General features: G+C 50.7%; 1 protein-coding gene across 1 annotated transcript in view; it reads left to right on the top strand.

The window, feature by feature from the left end:
- Window positions 1-224: 224 nt before the first annotated feature.
- The window catches only part of LOC123755885 (zinc finger protein 271-like), a 55,063-nt gene continuing 41,703 nt past the window's right edge, over window positions 225-13,584 (top strand). Inside the window, exon 1 of the mRNA XM_069305457.1 lies at window positions 225-347. The gene's annotated coding sequence lies outside the window, so the exon portion shown is untranslated. The remainder of the gene's footprint in view (window positions 348-13,584) is intronic.

Here is a 13,584-nt window from a genome sequence, read left to right as displayed (position 1 = left end):
AATTTTACTATGATTAACAGTTACAGATTAACTAATGGAAAGAGACATAAAGGGATTAACAACAATGGCTTTGTACACAAAAATAATCATACAATTACCGTAATATGCATGTAACGTCACTAACAGCATCGACCATATATTCTTTGCCCATACAACTCATTTTGATGATTAAAAGCAGATACGTATGTAAAGTTTATACATTGAGAGGGAGAGTTGTTGTTGTTGTTGTGGTGGTAGAGGGAGACGGCAGCTGGCGGTGGCGTCCCTCACCTCTCTCCTGTGTGGCCTCTCTCCTGTCTCACCTCTCTCCTCTGTGGCGGCGTCTGCTCCTACCCTCGCCGCCTCGCGTACGTACACATGCACCTATATTGAAATGGAATGATCAGAAGCTTGTGGTAGCCCCAGAGCTGAGAATATTATGAGGGGTCGGGGTCCAGGTAGTAGAGTTAGCTTCGTTCTCGACTCGTAATTGAGATTTCCGGGTTCGAATCCCGGGGCTGAACAGAAATGGTTGGGTTCGTTTCCTATTACCTAATGCCTCCCGTTCATATAGCAGTAAATAGGTACCCAGTAGTGAGTTTGTTGTGAATTTGCATCCTGGGGAGGGTGAGTAAAATGGACCAGGAGTGGGGAGGGGGCTCGACAAGCCGACGGCTTCCTGTCCTTGTCGAGGCTACTTGGGTTAGTGGCCCTCTGGTAAATCAGGTACGTGTGTCACACTTCTAATGGTCACTTTGACATTGCATTGTGTTAGTTCAAGCCTGGCCTCGGGCCGGGCTTTGGGAGTAGAAGAACTCCCAGAACCCCATCAACCAGGTATCAACCAGATAATGTTCTAGTGGTGTCTCTGACATTGCATTGCCTCTCGACATCTCGAGCCAATTTTATTTGCTGATGACACAACCTTCATTTTCTCCCGTCCTGACCCTCTTACTCTGAATGACACAGTGAATACTGAACTAAACAAAGTCCATCTTTGGCTAACTGCTAACAAATTCACCCTTAACATTGATAAGACCTTCTATATTTTGTTTGGTAATAAATCCTCTGTTTAAATTAATCTAAGAATTAACAATATCCAAATTAATAGCAAAATAGATGGTAAATTCCTTGGTGTTCTCATTAATAACAAGCTGAATTTCCAGGGACACATTCAAAATATAGCAAAAAAAAGTTTCTAAAACTATTGGCATTTTTTCTAAACTCAAGTTAATGTGTACCTCGCCCTGCCCTGGTATTGCTCTATTACTCACCTAGCCTTGTCCAAATTATGGTATTTGTGCTTGGGGTTCTACTACCCAAAATCATCTATGTCATTCATAAGTACTTGCGTAACTACTTCGTGAATCTGGCCCCAGGTTTTCATAGGTGTTTGTGTGGAGTAGCTCTGGCACATACGTGTTACCCAGGATACTATATACTTCTGTACCCAGTGAAACTAAAAGTAGTGTTTTCTTGTTTTGTGTCCTCCTTAATCCCATGGTACTGGAAGTTGGCTTCCATTAAGCTCAGCCACCTACCTTGAGGTTACCTTGAGGTGCTTCCGGGGCTTAGCGTCCCCGCGGCCCGGTCGTCGACCAGGCCTCCTGGTTGCCGGACTGATCAACCAGGCTGTTGGACGCGGCTGCTCGCAGCCTGACGTATGAGTCACAGCCTGTTTGATCAGGTATCCTTTGGAGGTGCTTATCCAGTTCTCTCTTGAACACTGTGAGGGGTCGGCCAGTTATGTCCCTTATGTGTAGTGGAAGCGTGTTGAACAGTCTCGGACCTCTGATGTTGATAGAGTTCTCTCTCAGAGTACCTGTTGCACCTCTGTTTTGGACATTGGACCTGCCACAGGTCCAACCAGATCTTGCTAGCATCAAACAGCCCCATTGAGATTAGTGCTGAGGTAGCCATGGCCACGATGGGTTGCACAACTCAACTGTTGTCACAACATACTCTGCTCTCTCCTGATCCTCCACCTCATTTATTACTTTAAGACTCTGTGCCTTAGGTGTTAATAATCCTCGTTGCCATTTGGCATGAAGAGAACCCAACGCGTTTATTTCAACAGCAATAAACATTGACGTCACCGGGTATAGGTTATATGACTTACTATTTACAATGCTTATAAAACAAAAAAGCATCTGCTCACAACATTATGCACCTAACCAATGTAGCATTTAATCCTGCAAAATACCTTACTCCTAACACTGCATCTATGCATCGTGAAATGACCTCGTGCTCCTTTACAATATAACCTTGTGGAAATGGATTTCTATTCAGGATTTTTTGACATGAATGTGATAACAGCAGTTCTGTGGCTAGTCATAGCAAAATGTATAGAATATTGGAGGCATTTTCTTGCAGTAGATGATTGCTGGTGTTGTCTGCTCGTATCATATGGCTCCATGTTGTGTTTTGATTTAATTGCCACACCCACCAGAACTACTTATTAGTTCATTATGTACATAAAAATGTTGATAGTGATATATAACATGTGTGTATATATAGTGTAATAACCACAAAAACAATTTGATATTGGAATATAATATACATGTCACTGTATATAACACCATATTATTTTAGCATTGTGATTTTCCCACACATTTAACTATATATAAATTATACAAATTACACTTGAATAATATTACTGCAAAAAACTAGGTATAAAACCATTTACAGGCACTGAAATAATTATGAAAAATGTATTTGTATCAATTCTTTTACCATGTCGTAGCTCAGTCGATTAAGGCAGCGTCTGGGATCCTCTCGGATGTAGGTTCGAACCCTCGTCACAGACCTTGTGGATTTGTTCATTTGATGCATCACGCTAATTGTGATTTCTATGTGTAATGTTTTTGGAGCAACCCCCACCACACTCGGCTGTCGGGTGCTAGTCAAACTGTGGGATCGGTGTTATGTGTATTAAAACTCTCAACAACATGATCTTTGTGGTTCATTATGGTACACAAAAAATGTAGTTATATATAATGTGTGTATAAAGTGTAATAACAGTAAAAACACCGTTTACCTATACTGTATATCTGAATTTACCTGAGGGCCAATAACGCTAGTGGCCTTGACGAGGACAGGAAGCTGGCAGCTTTTCGAAGGTCCCCCAATTTGCCTTAATATTTTACAGGTAGATTTTAAAACTGAACACAGTTTTGGTAGTTATGGCAGGTAGGCAGTTCCATGGATTTATAACCCTGTGGAAGAAAAAGCATCTCCTGTTCTCAGTCCTACATAGTGGCTTGTTGAGCTTGAAACTGTTGCTCCTTGTTTGTGTTACATCTGACCTTTTGAAAAAATTGTCCAGCTCAACATCCTCTAACTTGTTCAGTACATATTTTTAAAGTTTCAATGAGATCTGCCCTGTCATGCCTGGTTTGCAGTGATGTTAGCTCTGTGGCCCTCAACTGTTCCTGATTCGAGAGATGACTTATCTCTGAAATGATGTTTGTCGTCCGGTATTGCACTTTCTCCAGAGCAGCTATATGTCCTTCTGAAAATGAGGTCTCCATGCTTGGATACAGTAATCCAAATGGGGGTGCACCAGAGATTTATACACTTGAATCATTACATTCTTTTCCTTGAAGTCAAAAGTACTCTTGATTATCCCAAGGGTTTGGTTAGCTTTTCCGACTGCTGCTCCTATCTGTTGTGCAACTTTTAGTGAGGTTATCTTGAGGTTATCTTGAGATGATTTCGGGGCTTTAGTGTCCCCGCGGCCCGGTCCTCAACCAGGCCTCCACCCCCAGGAAGCAGGCCGTGACAGCTGACTAACACCCAGGTACCTATTTTACTGCTAGGTAACAGGGGCATAGGGTGAAAGAAACTCTGCCCATTGTTTCTTGCCAGCGCCTGGGATCGAACCCAGGACCACAGGATCACAAGTCCAGCGTGCTGTCCGCTCAGCCGACTGGCTCCCTGAGTGGTGGATTTTGACTCCAATATTTTTCCTTCACCAATCTGCTGTAATGTAATGCTATTAATTTGCTAGTCATGGCATGGGTTGTTATGCCCCACATGCAAGGTTTTGCATTTGTGGATATTAACCCATAAATGGCACATGGCTATATACCATTTGACACCCAAAGGCGCATACCAAAAAAAAAAAAATAAAATAATAATTTTCCTTCCTAACCTGTTAATTTGTGTTCACTGATCACGGGAAAAATAATAAAAAAATCGTAAGTGGCATATATTGCCCGCTATAGGGCGGGGAAGTCTGGCAAAAAACAGGCGCTGACTCGGCGTGCATCCCAGGCGGCCTGTTCCTCGCCAGCTGTCAGGCCAGAGTTGCCACAAAGAGATAATTACCTAATTATTTCAATGTCTCTGATTGATTTTTCGTAGTTTTTTCTGGGGGGAGCCCCGTCGGCTCCCCGGAGCTATCCCAGGCTGATATGCTAATGTCAGACTTTGGCATCAGTCATGTGTATGGAGTTCTTAGGCCTACCGGGGACCACGGCCAGAACCGGGCCCCCTCAGAGAGGCAAGGGGAGCAATGGCCTATAGAAGCCCCCGTGTAGTTGGAAGCATTCTATGTCTGCCATCGACCGGAACAGGCACCCAGAAAGGTAAGCGCCCCAAAACAAACCCCTATTCTGGTTAAAATTGCTACCTAATACCGAACTAGTGGATAGAACTCCCCAACCGAAAACAAGCAAATTAGTGTGACGTCACACACTGCCGCGCCGCTGTCTGCGCAGCTCCCCCCTCCCCGGGAGGGGGAAGGGGGAGCCCCAGACCCCCCGCGCCGGCTACCCACACCTCAGTTCTTGAGGCTGATGCTATAGGCGATGGTCGTGTGCTCTGGCTCCGGTGTCGCTACTGCACTGTGCTTTGAGTGTGGTGTTAGTTTTGTGGGTGCGAGAGCCAGGAGTTATCTTCAGTACTCGGGCTGCATGCGCCTAGGGCTGCCTTCCCTAGGTGCCCTGTAAGTACTGCCCTTGGGGCTTGGGGCCACCTTCCACAGGCTCCTCGGGGTCTGCCTCTGCTGGTCCGTTTTACCTTTCGGTTTTTCGGCCGCCTGTTGGGCTCTTGGGTGTTCTGTTCTCCCTTGTTACCGGCAGGTAAGAGGCAGTTTGCACTGGTAGGGGCGCAGGGTGCTGCTCAGCTTGTAATTCCCGACATCGCGGCCGGCTCTGTTCTTTGGGGTTCGCTGTCCTCTTGCGGGGTTTTGTTTTTCTTTTTGTTTTTGCCTGGTGGGGGGTTCTGTCATTATTCAGTTTGTTTTTGCCCTTCCACTGTTCTCCTCGGTGGCGCCCCCTGCTAGGTCCCCGTGAGTGTACACGTCCCTGGGGTTCAGCTTTAGAAGTTTGCTTGGTAGTTTTGGGCGCCGGTTTGCAGCACCCTGCCTGGGACTACCTGAGCGCGAGTCCTCTTAAAGTAAACGCTCAGGACCCTGGGAATCCCCTAGGGGGCGCGTGGGTCCGATGGATGTGACCCCGGAGTCCCCACTCGCTGTGTGCGAGTTTGAGGGTTGCTCGGTCCCCTTGTCTCAGGGTGACCCTCATTGTTTTTGCCTCTGCCATGCTGCCTGTTGGGTCGGTGATACTTTCGACCCTGAGTCCTGTGAGTGTTGCTGCTTGCTTGTGACTCAATTTACCCAATCCTCTGATGATTCTATTCGGGTACAGGCGGCACGTGCGTTGCAGTCTAGGTTTCGTCTGTTGCAACGCGCTCGGTTGGTTGCTTCCCCGGATGCCCCGGGGCTGCCCCGCTTTGCTTTTCGAGACCCGGACTTGGGGGTGGGGGTCGCTTCGATCCTGGTTCAGTCCGCACCTCCTCGTCCTTCCCCTTCTGTTCGTTCTGGTCCCCCGCCCCTGCTTCCGACCCCGAAGCGTCTGAGGGTTTCGGGGTCGGAGCAGGGGTTACTTGATCTCGAGACTCGGGCAGCTTCGGGGGTTGCCCCTTCCGGGGGGGCGGCAGAGGCATTCGAGTCTTGTCTCCCGGCCGAAGCTTCAGGGTCTGACCAGTGGGCCCCCCTTCCTCCAGCTTTTCCGGCTGCTCCGTCCTTGTCTTGTGGGGTCGGGGCTTGGGGAGAGGACTCGGCCTCGGGTCCTGTGGTGACGGACCTCGAGGCTGGGGAGGGGCTGACTTGGGGGCCTTGGGCCCCGCTGGACCCCGCCTGGGTTTTTCTTCCCACTGAGCGGGGCTTATTGTTACAAGGAGTGGGGTTTTCTTTCCCCCCCTCTGCGTACGAGTTGGATTTGGTGTCGGCCCCTCCCCGGGTACGGTTCCGTGTTCCCCCGGGTACGTCGGTTCCGTCCTTCCGGAGGTTTTCGGCTTATCGCATCCAACCTGGTGTGGTGCGAGCGGCCTTTGCAGCTTACCTGCTGCGTGACCCGGATTATGCCTCGGAAATGGATCCGTCCACGTTCAGGTTTGGGACTTCGTTCCCTTTCTGGCTCCGTTACGAGGCTCCGGAGTCATCCTGGCTAGCAGACTGCCCCTTGTTTGGTCTGGATTCCTGGCATTCCTTCTGTCGTTCCCGCACGCTGGAGTGGCGGGAAGCTTCCACGGTGCTTCAGGTTTTCCTGGGGGGTGAACTTGAGTACCTGAATGAGTGCTTGTTTGCCCCTGCCCTTCCCCGCGATGTGGGCGTTATTCAGCTCCATGTGCAGGTTCCCTCCCTTTCGGCGGCGCTCGTGGCGGAGGACTTGCGCGCTCGGGGCCTTTTGTGTTCGGCCTTGCGGTTCTTTTCCCTCCTGGAGCTGTCTTCGGATTGGCTCGTGGAGGATGTGGGGACGCTTGGGTCCGTCCCGGGGTCCGGCACCTTGTCCTCGGCTGCGCGTTCGTCGGCTGCCTTGTTGAAGCTGTTCACGCCGATTTTGCGGGATGCGGTTTCCCTGTTCTATGCTTCCCGTCTCGCGTGTCGGCAGGCGGTGCTGGGTTCCTCCGTGGAATCTGCTTGGGCTCTGGCTCTTAGGCGTTCTTCACCTTTTTGTCCTCTCCTGTTTGGGGAGTCGGCCGTGGCGCAGTTTATTCAGGCTGCGTCGGCGGCTTGTCGTCCAATGTCGGACTTGTTGGTTTTCCGGGGGTCCCGGGGTGGGTCTTCCCGGAAAGGTCGTGCCAGGGCTCGGGGTTCCTCTCGTCGTGGTAGGCCTCTGGTGTCAGGTTTGGGGTTGGCTCCTCCTGCGGACCCTCCCTCGTCTGGTCGGCGCGGTGTTCGCGCTGTGCGGGGTTCTGGGTCTCGTAAGGGTCGCCGGCCCTTTCGCGGTTTGCCCCTTTGACGGGGCGATGGGGGGGGCGGCTTGCGCTGTTCGCCCGCGCCTGGTCCCACGATTCGTGGGCCTTTCGGGTCGTGTCTCGCGGCCTGCGGTGGCGTTGGGTGGCCCCTCCCCCCTTTGGGGGGTCGGGGCTGGCGGGGCAGGCTTCTTCCCCTGCGCTCTGTCGAGTCGTCTTGGAGTGGGTACGCTTGGGCGTCGTCGAAACGACGTCGTCCCTCAGATGGGTTTCCCGTCTTTCCGGTTCCGAAACGGGACTGCGCGGACCTGCGGTTCATTCTGGACTTGTCCCGTCTGAACCCCTGGGTTCATTGCCCCTCCTTTCGGATGACTACGCTGTCTCAGGTTCGGCTCCTCTTGGAGCCGGGTGCTTGGATGGTGTCCCTGGACCTCCGGGACGCTTATTGGCATGTCCCGATTCATCCGCGGTTCAGGGACTGGCTCGGTTTTGTAGTGGGGCGTCTGAGTTACCGCTTTCGTTGTCTCCCGTTCGGGTTGAACCTGGCACCTCACGTGTTCACACGCCTTACACGGGTTGTGGTGGCTCGTTTGCGTCTCCTAGGTGTTCGGGTGTTGGCCTACCTCGACGACTGGCTGGTTTGGGCTCCCAGCCAGTCAGCTTGCTTGCTAGCCAGGGATTTGGTTCTTTCCCAGCTCGCCGGGTTCGGGTTCTTGGTGAACTGGAGGAAGTCCCATCTGGTTCCCTCTCAGGTTCGGACTTGGCTGGGTCTCGTGTGGGACTCTCGGACCGCCTCCTTGTCTCTCCCTCCGGAGTCTCTCCTGCGGCTGCGGTCCCGCCTTCGTCTGTTTCTGGAGGGCCCTCGGGTCACCCGGCGGTTGCTCGAGGGGCTGTGCGGGAGCCTGAACTTCGCGATGGTGGTCTACCCGCCGGGTCGGGTTTGGCTTCGACGGCTGTTCTGGTTCCTTCGGGGTTCCCCCTTCCGCCTCTCTCGCGATCGCAGAGTTCGACCCCCGGGGGCCTTGCGTCGGTTGCTGCGTCACCGGCTTCCTCTTCGGGTTTTTCGGGGTTCAGTGCCTTGGCGCCTACCCGAGCCCTCGCTCGATGTGTACAGGGATGCGTCGTCTCTCGGCTGGGGTTTTGTGACCAGTGCTCACCAGGCCGGCCAGGGGCGTTGGGATCCGTCCTTCCGTCGAGCTCACAGTACGGTGCGGGAGTTCGCGGCAGTGTGGTTTGCTCTGGGGAGGATTCGGGTGGCCCGCGGATCGACGATTCGGCTCCATTCGGACTGCTCTCCGGTGGTTCATTGCCTGAACCGCGGGGGTTCGATGCGGTCCTTGTCTCTTTGGGGTTGGTCGCTTCGGGTGACTCGTCTGCTGAGTTCTCGGGGTTTGGCTCTCCTGGCGGTTCACGTACGGGGCGTGTCCAACGTCTTGGCCGACGCCCTGTCTCGCTTCGTTCCCCTCTCCACGGAGTGGACGGTCGACGACGAGTCCTTCCGTTGGCTTTGCCAGACGTTCGGGCGCCCCGAGGTGGACCTCTTCGCGTCGGCGTGGTCGCGGCGTCTTCCCGTTTATGCGGCGCCCTTCCCCGATTGCGAGGCCGTCGGGGTCGATGCCTTTCGGCTCGACTGGTCGAGGTGGGGGTTCCTGTACCTCTTTCCCCCAGTTCGGCTGTTGCTCCAGGTCCTGACTCGCTTAGAGACTTACCGGGGGAGAGTTGTCCTTCTGGCCCCTTGGTGGCCGGCCCAGCCTTGGTTTCAGGCGCTGGTTGCTCGGTGTCCGAACCCGAGGGTTTTCCCGCGGCTCCGCCTCTTTCAGCAGATCGGGCCGGTACGTCACGTAGCTGGTTCGATCTTCTCCTCGAGTCTTCGCGTATGGTTTTTTTGACTCGAGTCTATCATCATCTCTATGGTGGTCAGGTGGCCTCCTTGTTGGTGTCCCACCTGAGGGCTTCTTCTCGGCGGCAGTATGAAGTTTCCTGGCGGTCCTTCCGTTTCTTTTTGCGTCTTCGTCGTGTTAGCTCCTTGTCTGTTCGGGTGGTCTTGTCCTTCCTCTCGTGGTTGTTTCAGGACCGTCATCTTATGCCTAACACTGTCGCTTCGTATCGTGCGGCGCTGGCGGAGCCGCTTCAGCTTGCTTTCGGTATCGATGTTACGTCTGCGCCGTTTCGCAAGCTGTCTCGTGCATTGTTTCACCTCCGGCCTGCTCATGCGTCGCCTGAGCCGTCCTGGTCTTTGGACAGAGTGCTCGCTTTCCTTTCATCTCCTCGTTTCGTTGTGGCCCCTTCGGTCCAGGATTGTTTTTCCAAGGCACTTTTCTTGTTGGCTTTGGCCTCTGGGGGTCGGGTAGGGGAGCTTCATGCTCTCCTCCGGCGCAGGGGTTTCTGCTCTTTTGGTCGTGGTGATAGTTTTGTTCGTTTGCAGCCGTCTCCTTCTTTTCTGGCGAAGAATGAGACTGCTGCGTTCCGGAGGGGTCCATGGGTGGTTGATGCTTGGTTGGTCAGGCCAGGGGTGCATCATGTTTTGTGTCCGGTTGCGGCGCTTCGCCGTTATTTGCGCGCCACAGCTTCTGTGTCCGGGGACGCGCTGTGGGTTGATCCGGTTTCCCTTCTTCCCTGTTCGCGGGTTCGGGTCTCTCAGGTCGTCCGCAGGGTTATTAGGTCTAGCCAGCCTGCGGTCTATCCCCGTGCCCATGACGTTCGTAAGTTCGCGGCTCTTGCTGCCGTCTTTGGGAATATGTCTTGGTCTGATATTCGGGCGCGGGGATTTTGGCGGTCGAACAGGGTCCTGGCTGCTCGTTACCTTGTGAATGTCCCTGGCCCTCGTCGGGCCTGTGTTGCTTTGGGTCGGCGGTTGCAGCCAGTTGTCTCGGCTTCGAGTTGAGGGGTGAGCGACGACCGCCTCCCGGGTAAGTCCCTCTTTTTCTGTCTGTGGGTAGTTAGCTCCGGGGAGCCGATGGGGCTCCCCCCAGAAAACCAGCGTTGAATGTAATGAAACGCCATTTTCTGGGTGAGTCCCGGAGGCTCCCCGGCATCCCTCCCTCCCTCCGGTCGGCGGTTTTTCGCGTTTTTGACATCCAGCCTCAAGAACTGAGGTGTGGGTAGCCGGCGCGGGGGGTCTGGGGCTCCCCCTTCCCCCTCCCGGGGAGGGGGGAGCTGCGCAGACAGCGGCGCGGCAGTGTGTGACGTCACACTAATTTGCTTGTTTTCGGTTGGGGAGTTCTATCCACTAGTTCGGTATTAGGTAGCAATTTTAACCAGAATAGGGGTTTGTTTTGGGGCGCTTACCTTTCTGGGTGCCTGTTCCGGTCGATGGCAGACATAGAATGCTTCCAACTACACGGGGGCTTCTATAGGCCATTGCTCCCCTTGCCTCTCTGAGGGGGCCCGGTTCTGGCCGTGGTCCCCGGTAGGCCTAAGAACTCCATACACATGACTGATGCCAAAGTCTGACATTAGCATATCAGCCTGGGATAGCTCCGGGGAGCCTCCGGGACTCACCCAGAAAATGGCGTTTCATTACATTCAACGCTGGTTTTTTTGCTGTAATATTATTTAATAGTGTGTAGTGTGATATATTTATATAATAAAATGAGTGAATCATCACTGTACTCAAAAATATGGTGTGCATATTGTTGATTCAATTATGTTCATCAAACAGTGAACAAATACTTTGTCGGTTATTACACTATGTACACAGGTTATATATAAGTATCTGCATGTTTTGTTCACCATAACGAACCACAAGTTGCTATTATGAGTCAAAAAGTAACAAGGAGTGATCGCCGTGTACCAGCCAGCCACTCACTCCCTCCCTCAACACCTCACTCACCCACATTCTCCTCCCACCATACTGATTTTGCTTTTATTCACTATATACAGACGTTATATATAAGTATCTACATTCGTGTTCACCATAACGAACCACTAAGTTGGCATGCTGAGTGGTAGTGCCAGTGGCAGCCCGCCACTGGCTGCTACTTCCTCCCTCCCTTAAGTCACCTGACTCACCCACATTCTCCTCCCACAATACTGTTTTTGCTTTTATTCACTATATACAGACGCTATATATAAGTATCTACATTCGTGTTCACCATAACGAACCACTAACTTGGTATGCTGAGTGGTAGTGGCAGCCAGTGGCAGCCCACCACTGGCGGCCACTCCCTTCCTCCCTCCCTCACCTCACCTGACTTGCCACCATTCTCCACCCACCATACTGTTTTTGCTTTTATATACAGACATTATATATAAGTATTTGCATGTTTTGTTCACCATAACTGTACATCTAAGCTTGTATGGTGAGTAAAGGCACAAAGACGTAGCTACTCACACAGTCAGCTGATGGCTACCGACCTCGAGGCCAGACGCACTAATATTTCTCCTCCAACAATACTGTTCGTGGTGTTATTACGCTATATACACACATTATATATAAATATCTACCTGTTTTATTCACCATACCTGTACAAGTAAACTGGTATGGTGCCCAAAGACCATCGTGGTCACCAGGAAACATGATAAATCGTGCAGACGACGCCACCGCCCTCACCAAAATGCCGGCTCCCAACCTACTCCTCTTGCTGTTTATACCCTCTATACACACGTTATATATAAGTATCTACATTTGTGTTCACCATAGCGAACCACTAAGCTGGTTTGGTGAGTGCAGTCAATAAAAGGTGGCCACACACAGTCAGAAGACAACGCTACCACCCTCCCTCCCACAGCATTACTCCTCCCTCCATGGAGCACAGCGCTAAATATCACCACAATCCTGCTATTATCAGATCCCTGGTCAGTTTTATCACAGTCAGGGGTCTTCTGTAATAATATCATCGCTACATAATACCATGAACAAGCTTATTATGGCATTTTTAGGTGATACTGTGGTCACAAGCTGAACAGCAGTGCTGTGAGCTCATGCTGCATGCGTCAGGCTTGGTAGCTCACTCAATACTGAGGCCCCTAATACCCGGGAATTTGGCCTACGATTTTTTTTTAAATGGCGTCTGTTTACAAGAGCCCTGATGGTGTGGTGAACCCCGTGTATCCGCGGGCCGTTTAAATCTTGCGTAGTACTCCAAAGCATCATATGATGCGATGCGCAATTTAAGGGTTAAAAAGCATTTTCCAGTCTTCCGACCATTTGTGAAGTTCATGTAGATCTCTTTGTAAGGCTTCAATATCATCATTTCCCACTTTACCATAAATCTTTGTGTGAACTGCAAATTTGATGATGATGTTTGTAATATTCTCATCTATATCATTGATGTACAGTATATGACAAAACGGGTTGGTCCTGAAATGGACCCTTGTGGCACCCCACTTATCACATTTCTCCATTCATATTCATTCCCATTTAGCACGACTCTTTGTTTTCTTTCCTTCAACAATTGTTTTATCCATTCTAATATTTTACCATTTATTTCATGGGCCTGTAATTTCCTTGCCAGTCTTTCATGTGGTACCTTATCAAAAGCTTTAGCAAAATCCATATACAGTGGAACCTTGGTTCTCCCTGTTCTCGTATTTTTCGGTACTCATACTCAATTTCTCCGAAAATTTTGATTCGGTACTCATTGTTTGCCTCGGTGCTCTGAGTTTGTTCATACATGTACGGGTCCACTGCGAGCTTGGTGCTTCAGTTTACCAGTGTCTCCCACCTAGTGATGATTGCATTTGACTTCTTTGTGAAAAATTTCATTGTCTTTGTGCTTTTTTTTTTTTTCTAAACATAAAAGTTCTTATTATATATCACGCCATGGGTTCCAAGAAAGTCGGTGGTAATGTTCAACCTAAGAAAATAGTTGTGAGGATGACGATAGAGGAAAAACAAATCATTCATAGTGAGACAATGTGATGTTTGACTACAGACAAGTGTTAAAACATAGGGAAAAACAAGTGTTAAAACATAGGGAAAAAACAAGTGTCTATAGACAGATTCTTAGTAAGACAAGACAAGAGAGCAGTGAGCCACAACCAGGTACTAGTGGTATGCCTGCAAAATGTAAAAGAGAGAGAGAGAGAAGAGAGAGAAGAGAGAGAAGAGAGAGAAGAGAGAGAAGAGAGAGAAGAGAGAGAGAGAGAAGAGAGAGAAGAGAGAGAAGAGAGAGAAGAGAGAGAAGAGAGAGAAGAGAGAGAAGAGAGAGAAGAGAGAGAAGAGAGAGAAGAGAGAGAAGAGAGAGAAGAGAGAGAAGAGAGAGAAGAGAGAGAAGAGAGAGAAGAGAGAGAAGAGAGAGAGAGAGAAGAGAGAGAGAAGAGAGAGAGAGAGAAGAGAGAGAGAGAGAAGAGAGAGAGAGAGAGATAGAGAAGAGAGAGAGAGAGAAGAGAGAGAGAGAGAAGAGAGAAAGAGAGAGTGTGTGTGAGTGTGTGAGTGTGTGAGAGTGAGAGTGAGTGAGTGAG

This window comes from Procambarus clarkii, chromosome 55 (genome assembly GCF_040958095.1).
Source record: "Procambarus clarkii isolate CNS0578487 chromosome 55, FALCON_Pclarkii_2.0, whole genome shotgun sequence".
NCBI classification, from domain to species: domain Eukaryota; kingdom Metazoa; phylum Arthropoda; class Malacostraca; order Decapoda; family Cambaridae; genus Procambarus; species Procambarus clarkii.
This window is presented reverse-complemented; position numbering and strand designations above follow the sequence as displayed.